The sequence below is a fragment of the Rhyacophila brunnea genome, unplaced genomic scaffold (genome assembly GCF_057557595.1).
Source record: "Rhyacophila brunnea isolate RB1 unplaced genomic scaffold, BYU_Rbru_1.0 scaffold_49, whole genome shotgun sequence".
Taxonomy (NCBI): Eukaryota; Metazoa; Arthropoda; class Insecta; order Trichoptera; family Rhyacophilidae; genus Rhyacophila; species Rhyacophila brunnea.
In genome coordinates, this window is record NW_028233159.1 from 279,059 (window position 1) to 295,705 (window position 16,647).

The following is a 16,647-nucleotide window of genomic DNA, read 5'->3' on the forward strand; positions in this document are numbered from 1 at the left end:
AAGACACGACGCAGTGAAAAAAACGATAGATTTTATTGCATTGATGAGAATTCTAGCCAATAAAGAGACATGTAAATTTGCTCTATTTCTCTTAAGGCTTAAAGAATAATTTAAACAGGAATTTCAGAATTATTTCGTCTTCAATTGTGATTATATAAGCATATTAAAGCTCTATAATCACTTTTTAGATCTTACATCCTTATCACCTTTAAAAATTTTGTAATTAAAAAATCAATATATAAAAAAATATGATATAGTCAAAAAGTTGGGTCTTTTTGTGATCACTTGAACATAAAATTAAAATTTATTACCAATTAAATCCTTTAGTATTAATTCACGGGAATAATTACACCTTTAACAAACACCATTGCAGATAACTCGATGCAAATTAGTGTTTTGTCAATACAGGGAATTTGACGAATTATACATATTATTTAATAAAATATAGACTAAAAATAAAAAACATTATATACAACGAATAACAATTTTAGCCAGGCATTTCATGTCTTTAAATAGAAAATTTCACTCCATTTTTTGGCTATTTTTCAAATCTAGCATTGATTTTATATTAGGCGCACTAACAGATATTTAAAATCAGCATTGTATACAGTAATTAATTTATTGATGTTCAACCTTTTATGGTGTCAGACTTTAGATACTTAAACTTGAAGATATTAATGATTTTAAGATCTATAAAATTCGAATATATTTACCTATACATTCTCCCTTAAAACCAATATATCCTTTGCACTACAAATCCTGCTATCGTGAACTACACTATATTTAAGCCTTTTCTAGAGATTTCAAATCATCAGAATTCAGAGAATCATAATAAAAGATGCATCAATAATTTCAAAAAAAGGTTGGTGACATATGTGTTCAAAACTTTATAAAATTATTAATATTTCCACTTCAAATGTATTTATAATTTAAAGCATAAAAGGGGACTTTCTTTCGTAAGATTGAAAAGAATGTATATTCATCAGTTTTGGTTTTGATGAGTCTTTACTAGACTTTCCTTAATCATAAAGTGGAAATTTCCTCCAAGTTACTATATTTGACGACGGTTAATAATAACCCATCAAATTTTATGATGATTTGTATAGTTCTACATAATTGCGCGCGGAGCTATAATAATATCAAAAAACAATCATATTTCGCTATAAGTCCTATATGTTTTTCATATAATAAAAATCGAAAGGTAATACAGGATGAATGTTCTATTTTTAATCTGCTTTGTGGCTGTATAAATGTTCTTGAATAGTGAAAATTCATTCTTGTATATATATCGGTTTGGATAAGAAAGAGGTGTCATTCACAATTTATTTATTAAAAATATCCTTTTAAAATTATTTAGTGTTCTCTTCCCTCGTGTTTTTAAAAATAATGAGAAAATAATTTATAACCCGCATCGATTTTTTCATATAACCTCTATATTTATCTCAGCGGAGTGTACAAAAAGAAATCAGAATGCCTACTAAAAGTTTATGAAATTCAAAAAATGTGCACTAGGCGTTAGTTAATGGTAGACGAGAAATTTATAATGAAGGAATAATTTAACCTTACCTTCCGTAAGAAGGATAAATGAAAATTATCTTGCCTATATAAATGCCGTAAAAGCATTAAAAAATATTATATTAATTTCGTTTTTCAATATACGATTATATGGTTTCTTAAACAAATTTTTCTTCTAAAGTTATTTTTTTTAGATATATTATAGGCAACTCATTCTCTCCATTAGACCAGTTTTAAGCATTAGAAAGATTAATATCGTTATATAAAGCTTGTCATAAATCAAGAATGAATTATGTATGTTGAATGCAACGACGATTATTAATAAGGGATGTTTTATATATATTTAGCCCTCGATCATATCTGATTAATTTTATTTTGTCTCACACAAAGCCGACATTTATAAATCTTAAGCATAAAATATTATTAACTGCAATCGCCATTTAATAGAATCCGAAAATTACAAAATTGTTAGATATCAAGTAATTTTATGGAATTCATCTTCAAAAAATATCTCTTGAATACGTTGTACAGCATTTTGTAAATTTTTAAATAGACTAGAGGCGTTAAACAGTTCTGAATAATCCTTGATTTAACATAGCTACACTATGATTAACTATTCAAATTCCAATAAATATTTATGAAAAGAATAAATAAATCTTTTATTTTACTATTATTGGACAAAAAGTCTATTTTAAAAAATTTATCCGTAAAATAGTAAGATTCAACCGAACAAATAAATTCAAAGATTTAGATAGAATTATAAACATCAAATTCGAGAAATTATCACAAACATTAAATTTAGCACTAAACTTATTAAAAAAAAGCTTGTTTTTATATTTAATATTTCATATTTGATGCAATTTTACATTTAAACATTAAATCAAATATATTTTATGTATTTTTTAAAATCATGTTTTGGCAACAAGGGTATTTTAGGGTGAGGCATTAATTCATAAAAAGTTTAATTTATTCAATATATTTTTTATTTAAGGGCCATATTTATAGTCGTAATTTTAGTTTTTGTTCTCAGGCACAGTTTGCTTGATTCTCTGTACACACAGCGTATTTATACTTTTGGCTATCTTCTCCTCTCCATAGTCTTCTTCAATACCCCTCCTTCTTTCGAGACCTATTAATTCAAGGGTTTTTCTCAATCTCAAGGTTTGAATATATGCCTCAACCTGGTTAGTGACATCTAGTTCCTTCAGGTATCTTCTATGATATCGTGTAACCACACCGTCCCATGTTATAACATATGTAATAATTTTTGTCTTGCATTTGTATATTAATGATAGTTCAGATGCTAGCAGGTCATATTTTCTCAATTTTTCGTTTTCAACTATGTTTATGTTGTCAATACTTGTCACGCCAATTTCGATCATTAATTTATTCAATGAAAAAGTATTAAAATTAAATGGACTTATGATAAAAGTAAATATAAAACAGCTGAATCGTATAAAAAAAATATTTGTTTGAATCCACTAATAAATCACATCTTTCGGATGCAGATCACTACCTTAAGTTATAAATTGTTTCAAATTCGTTTACATCAATTACAAAATCATTATATGCAAAGTTTTTTTCGGTGAAAAGGTGTTATAAGAGGGACTATTTAATTAATAAAAATTTTAATATATAAAATTAAATGATCAAATCCAAATCCCCTTATTAACCATGTTTTGATTATCGCTTTTATGGTGGTAAAGCCATAGAGTTTATGTTAATCCTAGAAGTGACTATATAAAACTTTTAAAAATTCTTTTTGTTTTCTTATTGTATTATTTCACAGAATATCTTGTGTTGTATAGATTATGCCGCAATTTACTTTTTCATTAACGTTTTCTAATTTATATTAAAAAATGCATTTCTTTGATCTTACGAAAAGAAAAATTCTAATGTTTTTACTCAAGGACTTTACCTAAATGTACCATAAAACGAAACAAAAATTTACATTATAATGATCTTAACAATAATAATATAGAGAGTTATGAGCATTAGGCCCATAAAAATTTGATCGAAAACTTATTCTTTTAATGGAAAACTAAGTGTTATTTAAGACCAGAGGAATTTTATTTTATAGAAAAAGTTCCATAAATATATTTAATTATTTTTAAGAAAATATGAACATATTATTCTCATATTTTCTTAATAGAATGATTTTATGAAGAAATTAATCATGTTTTTAAATAATCTCGGACCTAGATCAAAATGTGCACCCTTATTAATATTATAATTAGATGTGTATTATATATAATGTGTAGGGTTTTAAATAGAGTATCTTATAAACTTTACAATTAGAGGCTGGTTATTCTAGAAAAAAGAATTTGTTATACACAGGTATTAGAAATTATTCGGGCAACAATTCCATTAAAACTTAGAAAGATACTTTAAAATAAACACATTTTTTTTATATTTATACTGGTGTGTTGCAAATATTTCGGCCGGGTACCAAAGAAAAAATTTTGATTGAAATAAATCTAAAAATACATTTTTGCCTTCATTTTATTCCGATTTTTTGATGCGAAGAGTATTAATCTTACTATACTAGGCTAATCATATTTAATCACATTATTAGTTACTTAAAAATAATCAAAAATTTACTCTATTTGTGTAACCTTTAAATTACCGGAGGATTGTTCGTGATATGTAACATAGCAGAAAATTAAACTCAATTTTTTTTAATTTTAGACAACATATTACTCTAGATCATGTCTATAATTTATTTGTACCCGATTTATTAATTTGATTTTAATATTTAAAATATTATTTCGTCCCTTTTTTTTAATTCTAATCGAATTTACTTTATTTATTTTATTATAAACAATTTTAGTTTTAAAAAACCCCATTATTGTTTTGGCTTTCTATATTATATGCAATATAACTTTCCCCTTTTCTTTATGATTTATAGACTAATTTGATTTTAGCTATCAAGATTTGTCGTGCGACTTTCAATATCTGCTAATGCTGATTTGTTTGATGCTTCTTTTAGTTTGACAAAATCTACAATATTCTTCTTAATACTAATTAATTTATGTTTTATTCAAATAATATTTTTTGTTTGTATGCTTCTTTTTCGCTTGGAATTCTCAACATCCAATATACGATATGTGGTATTTTTTGATCACACCATCTCCCTACATGAAGCAGTAAAAAATTTTAAATAATAATTAAGTTAAATTTTAAAAATAAAAACATTAAGTAAATATGGATGGCTAAATGCTCAAAATAAAAAAAATACTATACAATAGATCTTATATAAGTCACATAACACCGCAATTTATATATAAGTGATGACCTAGTATAAATGAAGACCCATGAATGAATTTAATTTTTTAAAAAGAGTAGTACATGTTATTCGACATGATTTTAAAAGGCGATTCTTTATAATTTTGATTTTTTTAACAAATTCACAGTATTTGTTAAAATCACACAAACAAATGATGGAATTTAAGATGTGCATTTAATTAATTATGAATATTAGAGAATTTATGTGGTTTATGAACAGAATTCATCGAATATTTTTCGGACCTGGTCTTTCTTGTTTTTTTAATAGAAAAGATTTCCAAGAGCATTTTGATCTTTAAAGTATTTCCGTGCTATATTTATTAACTAAGTAATATTATAAAAGTTGAAGCTTTAATTTCTATATTTTTAAATTTATCATGGTTGATTATTTTTGGGGTTCTATTTTTAATCGAAGAATTAATGATTTAAAAATTTAAAAATTTAGAAAGTACTATTTTTAGTAGATTATTAAAATATATGCGGCAAATCTGACTACAAAACTTACATAAAAAAATAATGATCCATATTTATTGAAAATTATCTTATTTTTTGAATGAAAACAATATCTAAATACATAACAATCGAATTTGGTCTTTCACTTTTAATTTGAATATTTTGGGCTAAATGGGTTTGATGGCCATGTTTTTTTGGTGTTCATTACTAGACCAGGCTCCATCCAAAGGTCGAAGTTAATGAACGCTTTTTAAAAGAGAAAGATTAGCAAGAACGTAATCGAATATGTATCATTAAAGTTTTCTAATGGTAAGATGTGCTTTACATTAGCTTATTCAAGAAAATATTAGGACTAAAATAGCAAATTTTTACTTCGCTTCATAAAATTTTTTTCATTTTTATAGCAAATATTTTTGATGTAATGTTAGTTATAAAAGCAAAAATGAAATGTGCAAATAAATTGAATATGCATAAAGCACAAATTTAGTGTCAACTAAAAGCATTAGGACCAAGATATAATTCTATCGAATTTAAATAAAATTTGCATGGGACAATCAAGGCTAAAATTATTGATTAGAAAATTATTATTCTTCATTTCGACATATATTAAAAAATAATTTTGAATGAATTATTCGTGGTTTATTTCAAATCAATAAAATATGTGATTTCAAAATTTAATTTATCAATTGATCTATGACATGGTTGATCTAATCTGTAAATAATTAAAAAAAAGTTGATATTTTTTTCATTTCATGTGTTCTTAGCTAGCAATATATTACCATATCAAATGCTAACCTAAGCTTCACGAAACTGAAAAATACAACTATTAAAAAAATTATATCCTAAAAATCCTTTAACGTGTGAATTTAGCTCTATAAAAGGTGTAGAATATTAATGAATGATTCATCTTGGATTAAAAATGCTAATTTTTCAATATTATAACCAATTTTTTTGATCAAATCAAATTAATTAGAAGAATCTTCTGAAATTGATGTTCTATTAGAAATACAAATGTGGCCATTATTTTTCAATATATCACAAATCATATTAAAAAAATCAAATTTAACATAAATACAAATATTTTTGTTAAATTTATGAACTTTCTCAATTTATTAATATTACATTGCTACGAAATTTCTGGTTCTGTTAAAAAAGTTCGCCATGATATTTTAGATAGTGACCAAAAATTCATGGAGTGTGAGAAGAAATCAATGGAAAACACAAATGTCGAAACTCCCAGTGCATGCGTGTCTAGGATAGAAGGGAAAGAAGCGGGAAGATACATTAATCAAAATAATTTAGAGCAGAAAAGGATAAAATCAGGGGATACATGTACCGAAAAGGATGAGTATAAAGAGAAAAATGATGAATATAAATCAGAAGATAGTGTTTTAGAAGAAAATAAATCCAAAAGTAAACTTGGTTTTATATGGAAAAATCCGTTTAATTTTAGCGGAGGTAATGGAAAGAAAAGAAACAAAAATGAGGTGAGAACGAAGAGTGGAATACCTGTCAGCTTAGCTTCTTCGTCATCAAAGGTAAAAGTAGAAAGACTTCCTCAGATTTCTTCTTATGTCAAAAATGATAAGACTGAGGAACAAATGATCTTTCTAAATCCTTCGAGATCTCATAATAATGAAAGCAGCAGTCTTATAACAAATAAGATGGAAATTTCTAACCCACAAGATGATGAATCAAAAGATGAGTTCAGGAAAGAAACATATGAAAATCCAAAAATATCATGTGATTCATATTTTGTACCTATATTTGAAACGCCATTAGTGGAAGATAAAAATCAAAAGCCTATTTCTGTTGAAGGGATACCGAACAATGATGGCAATGTCGAAGAATTGTTGTCGACTAAAGTTGAAACAAATATAAAAAGAGTTGAAAGAAGAGATTCAGAATCATTTTATTTTGATGCTTCTTCTGAATGTTCATTATATGATTCTAAACAAACAAGGGATAAATTATTTGAATTAAACTTAAATAAAGATACAAATATAAAGACTGCTGAAAGAAGACTTTCAAATGAAAGTAATTTGTCGTTAGTTCATTTGAATGATTCCGATGAAGTAAATGACAAAAAGCCTTTATATAAAGAACAAAAAACGCCGGAAATCATAGGTTTTTTAAAAAAGATGCCAGATAGAATTGAAGATGATTTGAACCCCCAATATAAATCTGTCGATAATTTTAAAGCGTCCATACAAAAAGAAAATTATTTTGCAGAGACGTCCGAAATAGCTACCGATATAGATCCTCCGAGTGCGCGATCTTCGGAATGTATAATTAATCAGAAACTTTCTGATTTAGGTATAGGCGCTTCCAAAGACAGTTCTGCAAAAACTGTAATCAATATTGAACATATCACGCTTAAAGACCCATCTAAAAGTATTATGGATAGTAAACCAAACCAAGTTTCGGGTGAAAATGAATTTGAGGCTAATTTCACCGATAAAACTCACGCGCATAACAAGTGTGTAGAAGAATACATCACAATTCCAAACGAATCAGAAGAAAGCTCTTTGGCTGAATTTTTGAGACTCGAAGCAGAAATAAATGCCACAAGATTATCATCCAAAGACGATGATAATGTATTTGTGATAGAGGAAAATTTGAAAACAAAAATAGCAAGGGATACTTGGATAGGTCCACTCGAATATACACAAAATAATCAAGAAAATAATACAACTACAACTTTAGATGTATTGTTATCAGAAAAAACCGGCGAAGAAAAAAACCATCCTGGTAAAACGGATAATAATGATATAAAGGAAGCTTCTATCGCTGATTCGACAATAGTTTACGAGAAAGAAAGAATAAAAACTGTCGAAGCAGAAATTACAGGAACTGCTTACACGAATGATGTATTTTATAAAGCTTCTTTGCCCGTTGATAGCAAATTAAGTTGCAAAGAAATCGTTAAAACCACCTCGAACAACATAAATTATGTGGAAGGAGAAGAGACTTTTATCATTGAACAACTCGATTCAACATTATCTGAATTTGATGTGAAAAAGGATTGTATTGATTTAAATCTAATAAAAATAAATCAAATGACTGAAAAAGACTCACAAAAATACCCAAAGATCCAAATTGGCAATAGTGAAACATCTTTTTCAAATTCACATACTAAACTCAATGAAAAAGAAAAGCTTTTTATAAAAAATGCAGAAGAAAATCCAGAAAGTTTAACTATCAGTGAAAAAAAAAGGTTTTTCGAATTAAAGGAACAACAAAAAACTGCCCAAAGAATTGTTATGAAAGTAAAACCGTATAAAAAATTAAAAATTAATCAAAATGCAAATATTGATGGGGAAGATGTTATGAATATCGAACAAAAAAGCTGTAAAAATAAGCATTTACCCCAAGATGATTTTGCAGCACCTGTTTGTACAAATGACATTACAACGGTCGTTTACAAGATTGAAGACTTGCCTATTACAAATGATGAAATGTCGATTGACAAAAATATATTTGCACATGATGCATTGGATGATAATCCACCGAAGATTCCAAGAAAACAAGATGATAAATCTGATGAAACTCTGGATCATATTACAAACTTGAAAGATGATTCAGATAAGAAAAAAGTAAATATAGCCGAATCACTCGATATTAAAAATAAAGAGCTTTTATTGTTAAAAGAAGATGAAGCAAAAAATTATTTAAAACGGGATATGTATGTTTACGATGGAAGTGTATTCCAAAAAATAATACCAGAAAGTTTGGATCTATTTAAACACGAAACATCAAACATAATTTTTAGTGATGATTCTATGAAGTCACAAGAAGAAAATTTGTGCTCGGGAAGTGAAGGATCGAAAAGTGATTTTAACAGAAGACACATTGAAGAAAAAAATGAGAGCAATACAGAAATTATAAAAGCCAGCACTTCATCTTGCCCATTAAAAGAATCCGCTGTAAGTATCGAACGCGAGGATGACGGAGTCAAGACAAAACTAGATGAAGAGCCCGATTTATCTCTATGTTTTAGGGGATCCATTTCGAAAATTGATTTCACAAATATTTCTTCGAAAGAAAGTTCTTGTGACACTGTTTCGCTCGTCTCCGCACAACAAAGCTTAAATTGCGCTACCTGTTCGACTCAAAATATAAGTCAAGAGAAAAAATCACTAAGTTGTGTAGAACATATGGAAGAGCTATTGAATTTAATAAAAAAATCGGAAGAAGAAGCTCATCAGGTTGCCGAAAAATTATCTTTGATACAAGGCGTCGTATCTGGAAAAAAATCAGATTCCTCCGAAAAGAAAAATAAAATTATAAAAAAACTGCTAAAGCGAAAGAGAGAATTGGAAAAAATACATAGTAAGCTGCTAGATACACAAAAATTAGCTTGCCAAATAAATAATGAAAATACATCTCTTGTTCAACACTAAAAAAAGATGAAAATTTTCACCTTAAAAAATAAAAATAATGATTTTAATTCTTCGAATATAATAAGTTTATGGATCATCATTGATTTAAATATGTTTTAAAAATCATACGACCAAGCTACATTTAAACACATAGTTTTGTTTGTGACGCTTGATTCACAAGACAACACCATAAATTCGAGGCAAAGATTTCGACATTTCAAATATGATTACAAATTTTATTCTATAATTTACTTTAACAGTTTAATTTTTTTGTAAGAATTCATATGTTAAACAGTTTTTGAATTTAAAATAATCACGGATGATTGCACATTATGTCTATTTTTGAAATCATATCATTTTTTCGCACAGTAAAATTTAATGAAAAAAAAATATAAAATATTGACATCTGATTTGCTGTACAGGTTCCTCACACTTTATATTTTCTTTTAATAATGAGAGCATACAAATATCAATCTCTTTTAGAGCCTGAAATACATTGATTTGATTTCACATAGGTTTAAGATTTATTCAGATTAGATTTTGTGGGATAATTATAATCGCAAATTTATAAAACTCAAATCCTATATTCCGTCACAAACCCAGATACATAAAACCTTCTAATATTAGAAAATATGAAATCGTAAACTATTCGATCAGCCCAAAAATATAAATCATAATGATGACTTACGTACTAACTTTCTATCACAGGTTCATCATTGGATGAATAAAATTAAGTGTTGATAATAGCGAAACGTTATGCCAATGAATTATTTCTTACGTTTTCTTAGGTCTTTGAGTTTTAAAAATCCAATAAATTTTCCAACATGATTAAATACACTTATATTTATAATTTTCGAACTTATGTCTATAAATTATGCTATTTCTAATTTAGTCTTGGTTTCCATAAACAAATTAAATATCACTATTAAAAAAAAATGTATCTAACCGAAAATTGAGATGACCTTTATTTTTCCAAATAATAATTATAATAATTATAATTGAGTATATTCGGCGATTTTAGTATATTTAAAATAAAACATGGTGGTATATACGTTTATTTTTAAATATATCATAGTTTACAAATAGCTTTCTAAATTAGCCTTAAAATATTTATTCATAATACAACTTTATAAGTTTTTATCTAGATTTTAAAAAAAGAAAGCCTTAACGAACGAAAAAAATAGTTTATTCTGCATATTATATTAATTTTTTTTTAAGATAAATCAAAGCAATAAATAAAGTTATATAGCGAGTTATAGGTCAATCGATATTGTGATTTTGTTCATGTGGGTACGAAAATTATTGGTAATCAGTTTTCTGCGAATTCTACTATTATTCTATCCAAACTAATGCACAGAATAATATCCATTGATCAATGTCGTTTATAACTACAAATATTTTGATCTATGATGATAAGTTTTGGCGTTGGTATGAAGTTATATACTATTTGCACTATATTTATTAATATCGTCTTATCAGATAAAAATTAAAATAAAATTGATAAACGTGTAGAATGTTCTTATAAATGAATTATAAAGTATTTAATTTAATGTTTATAAGTCTCCATATGCCAAAGTATCTTTTAACTATGCATGTTAATATATGAATTCTTCAAATATTGTTATTTATTGACCCAAACGGTTATATAAGAAGATTTCTCATTGTTTTTTTTTGTTTATATTTTTCAAATAAATAACGATGAGAGGTATAAGTAAAATATTTATTTTATGCTAAAATAAGTATTGGTGCAGATTAAACTAATTGCTAAAATTCACATTTATAACTTATAAACACATTCATGACATATTTTATCAGCTAAATTAACGTATATTCGTGTATGCACTTGGTTTATGTTAGAAAATGAATTTTAGTCGGCTCTCAGATATTTCGATAACTTTTTTAGTTTCATTCTAAATCCAGAAATTATAACTCAATTTTGATTACCTTCGAACAATTGTAAATAGTTATATTCATTTTTTTTTCGCAAATATTTTTAATTATTATTTTATTTCTAAAAAACATCCATTATAAAATTCGGGGTGTAGGCCGATTAATGCTTTTTTATTTATACTTTTTCAAATACAAATCATTCATTTTCATTGTTTCTTGTAACACTGCTCACCATTTACCCATCAATACCCTTTATAATATTTAAAACTCAATTAGATTCTTGTTCTTTCTTTGTATAAAAGGAAACACTGATTTCTTAAAAATGATCGTTTCGATTATAATTTGTCAAAAAGACCCCAAGTACGCATATAACTGCATAATAATTTTATGTATAGAAAACTTTGATGGTATAGTACAGATGCTTCAGAATTGCATGAATGAAAACAAAAATGCATCAAATGAGTTTTAATGCCGACTTAAATGAAAAAATTAGTAATTTTACATCACGATTTGAATTATTTTAATCGTTATAATATAAAATTGATGCGATGGATGTCTGGGTTTTAAATTAAAATCATGTTGACGGTAAACATGGAACACAGTGAAATAATCGTAATACCTTTTCAAACATATCTTCTTTATTCATTAGTAAATTACTTTTTATATAATCGCTCTCTTTGTAATTATTTATAGTAATTAGGGCTTCCGACAGAGGTTGTAAATATTTTTATCCGGAAAGGAATATTAGTTAAATTTAGTATATCAGATTCTTAAAATCCTCGTTCTTGGAAATTTTATAACAAACTATAGCCATTAAAAATCAAATGAAAAATATAAATAAATTTAAAATTAAGAAAAAAAATATCGTTAAAATTACTTAGGCATGCGATTATTTTTAAGCTTGCTGATATTAATAAAAAGTAAAGATAAATGTATTTGGAATAAAACTCACTAATGAAGCATTATCATGATTCATGAGACAATAAATAATAATCAAATAGTAGCAATGCTAATAGTTCATTATTTGATTTGCTAAAAAAAACATCTATCAATAAAGTATTCAAAAAGCAGGGAATTTCGCAGATATTTTTTTATTGTATTTAGTATATATTTCAGAATTAAGAATAGAAGCAGGAATAAAATAATTAAGAATAAAAAAGATACATAAAATTTAGATATAAGATTAAATTCACATTATAATCGAAAAATTACTTTCATTTACTAACAATATACACATAGAAGCATACCAGTACTCAATTTTAATTGTAATTACATTTAATATTTCGTCTGTTGCAAATATCTATACAATTGCCTAGATATAAATAAAATTTATTTAAATAGTTGGATTTTTTTATCTGTCAATTTATTGTCGTCATTCCAGCCTAATTATTTTGGAAGGATAATCATAAATGCCATTTTTAACATCGTATCATTAAATAATTGGTTGGCTTTCTAATATAAGAATCCGATTAAGAGAAGATGTAATTTCATAGATCGTATAATCTAGTCTGTTTACAAACATAAAATTCCAGTAAAACCAAAATAATATACCCACAAGAGTTTGTGTTCATTTAATTTTATTTATCTGTAAAATTTTATTTGATTGTCGTTTTATATACTTCTACCATGATTTAAAAACAGCTTTAATTATATTTCAAAGTAAATGTAAGTAGATAATATACTATTTATCTCTATTTTTTTGTTTATGATGTTCTGCTATATATTTATACTATATATGCTTTTCACAAGTTATAAAAGCGGTTTAATTTTATTTCATAAAAAATTTGAAAAAACAAAACTTTGTACCCTATTTATTAGTTATTTTTTATTATAGAATTTAACTGTATTTATATGCTACCTCAAAAACACATAATTAATGTATTAGACTTAAATAATGGTCTTTTAGTATTATATACGTTTCCTAACAAAAGCATCTTTAAATTTTTCGGCAGAGGCTTTACCTGATATAAAATGATTTTACTTAAATTCAGCGGGTTCTTCTTTTATACAAGCAAGTATTTACATTTATAATATTTTTATTTGTAAATAAGTTTACAATTAGGCAGCCACATTTCTATATTATTAATCTTTGGACCATTTTATATGCATTTTCGATTTTTTTCGGAATTAGGAACTCCGAGCTTTGAAATTTAATTTATCTAAAAGTTATAATTTTGAGCTTTCATTCTAAAATCCTTTACGAGAATTTATTTTTTGGATTCGGTGATTGGTTTTTCTCTCTATTCATATGATAAATGCATTTATAATGCTATATCTTCTAATTTCAAAATAGAATACCAGATTTACTAATAAACTACAGTAAAGTTCAGATCTAATCTTCTAATCATAAAAATAACACCCACAATTGAAATATTTTACTTAAATTATTGTATTGGGATTTATAATTCAAAATGTGTTGCTCTTTGTATAGCTTGGTCAGAAAAATCACATACTTATGTTAACTATAGTTTATTTCAAATCTAGATTTACATTTTATTAGATAATTTTAAATGGGGTTGCATTATTATTAAATATTTTACGATCAAGATAGTGATGTTCATATTGTAAAATAATTGACATTGAAGGATCTTGTGGTTTTTTAAAAGATAAGAGATAAGATAATATTTTTTATTATGCCCAATTCAATTATGACCACACATTTTCCAATTGTTTACCATCTTTAATTTATAAAGTACATATTATAACACAAATATTCTTTACTTTTTTAATTTGAATCTCTATATTTTTTATCATATATCACAATAATTTCTTTCTATAAATTATATTTTAAATTTTAACATGATAAATTATCCGTTAATTTGTTTCATGGTCGTCTCATTCAGTAAGAACTCTCAAATATGAAAGTGTATATGATCATTATCACATTACCTTGTCGTTTGACAAATTTTTGAAGACAATTATCGTTTATATCGAATGTAATTATTAATGCGCAAACGTACATTTTCTTGCTTAAAGGAGCGATTACCATCAGTTTAGAACATAAATAATAACAAAGACTTATATTATTACCATTATAAAATTCAAATATCTGTATTTACATAAAATATATCTTTGTTTTTACCTTCAAAAGGCCGAAATTATACTTCTTTTGTAATTTTAGCTTATGCAAAAAAGTCGAATTTGCAATTATAACAAATTTTAAAGGAAGATTGGGGTTTTAGGAATAATAAAACCAAAATCCAAATAAATTATTAAACGTTTATATATTTTCAATTTTATCATATTATAGAGTTATTTTTTTGCATTATTATATACTTTGATTATTTGTGTAAATAATATATACATAAAATATATATAACATACTATAAATCAAAATGATGAATCAAACGTCAATTTATTAGATATTTGAGTTTAAAATACATAAATTTTACTTACAATTATATTGAATCACATAAATGTTTTTTTTTATTTTTACTTTAATAGCTAATATGTAGATGAAATACTTTTTCATAATTATCGAAAGATTGCCCATTCATATCATATCAAATAAAAAAATACAAAGTGTCATATTTTAAACACAATATAATATACTAAATATTCTTACAGATAATAAGAAATTCTTTCAACTTCCAAAAATCGCAATAAAAAATCTGAAAAAGCATGTTGGATAGTTTAAAAAATTTTATACCTTTCTAATCAAGTAAAGAGATAAACTATTTGGAAAAAAATTACCCATGAAGCATAAAAGTCTTTTTAATAAAGGACGAAGTAGGTCTTTATATACATTTTAAATTAATGTTTTACATCCAACATAAATCCTTGTTAATTATTATTCTCCAGATCTAATCTTAAAAGCTCTTAAAATGACAAACCAAATAAATTAGAATAGCCATATATAATTTGCATTTCGTTTTTATTTTCTCCTTTAAATTTCTAAATTTAATATATAGGAATTAAATTTGTAGAGCTTTTTTAACTGAATGTTAATTGATGACCATAGGTTTTTTAAGTATTTAAATATTTTTAAATTATTACTGGTAGTTTTATGTCATATACACTTAAATTTAGTTTTAAAGATTGATAATATGCATTAATAAAATATGAAAATTATACAATTACTATTTTTTGGAATCACATAAGAGTGATACGTTCAGTCTATTGTTGAATCTCTTCGTACGAAAATTATAATAAAAAAATAATATATCTGCCCGGGATTTTTCTTGGATTCAGTATTTTACCTAAAAAATTTGCTTTCTTATATTTAAGATGTATTTTCTTAGAATTACCAATTTTTGGATCAACTTATGACCTTTTGCAACACAACATTGCCTTACAATTAAAAATTAATTGAAAAATCTAAAAACAAAGAAATTAAGAAAATATCATATACAAATTTTCTAAATAGGAAACATATATGTAGGTTTCTTCTGTCTATTTAGCAGTCAAAAATTATTTTTTAGATTCATCATTGTGAATATTTTCGTACTGTAGTCAAAAGTTATGGTTAATTTTAATTTATTTTTTTAGGGATAATTCCTTATATTAACCCATAAATAAATAAAAACTTAATATAATAATGGAATCTGGTGTGTATTTTCAATATAAATACAAAGTTTTTAGTGTATAAATATCCTTTTTATTGGGAGTTCGATGATTTTTTCAAATAATTCAAATTTCATTTTTCCCGAAACCATAAATTGTGCTAGTCATTATATATGCCCTCAACAATTCCATTTGTATTTATCATTATTTTCTTTGACACGTAAATTGGCAATCAACCATGTTTAGCCATTATATCCGGTAGTTAAATTCTTCAACTTTAATATAAGTAGTAAATTATCAAAATCAAAAAATTATGCCGGCGCAAAATTTTCTTAAACCTTTATAAATTAAAAATTATATTAAAGCGGTGTATAGCCTCATGCTTCTTGTCCAAATAAATTTAATGACAAATACCTGAAACTATAGATTTTTGATACACACAAATATATTTTAAATTATAAAGTGCAATAAAGGATTTTAATTAATTGACAAGGTGTGTGTTAACCTGGTTTTTTTTTATAAGTCGTTTAAGGTGCAGTAATATTAAATTTTTACATTTTTCAATTAAAGTTGCGTATGGTAAATAATCTAAAAATTTGCAGATTTTGACCGACAGTAA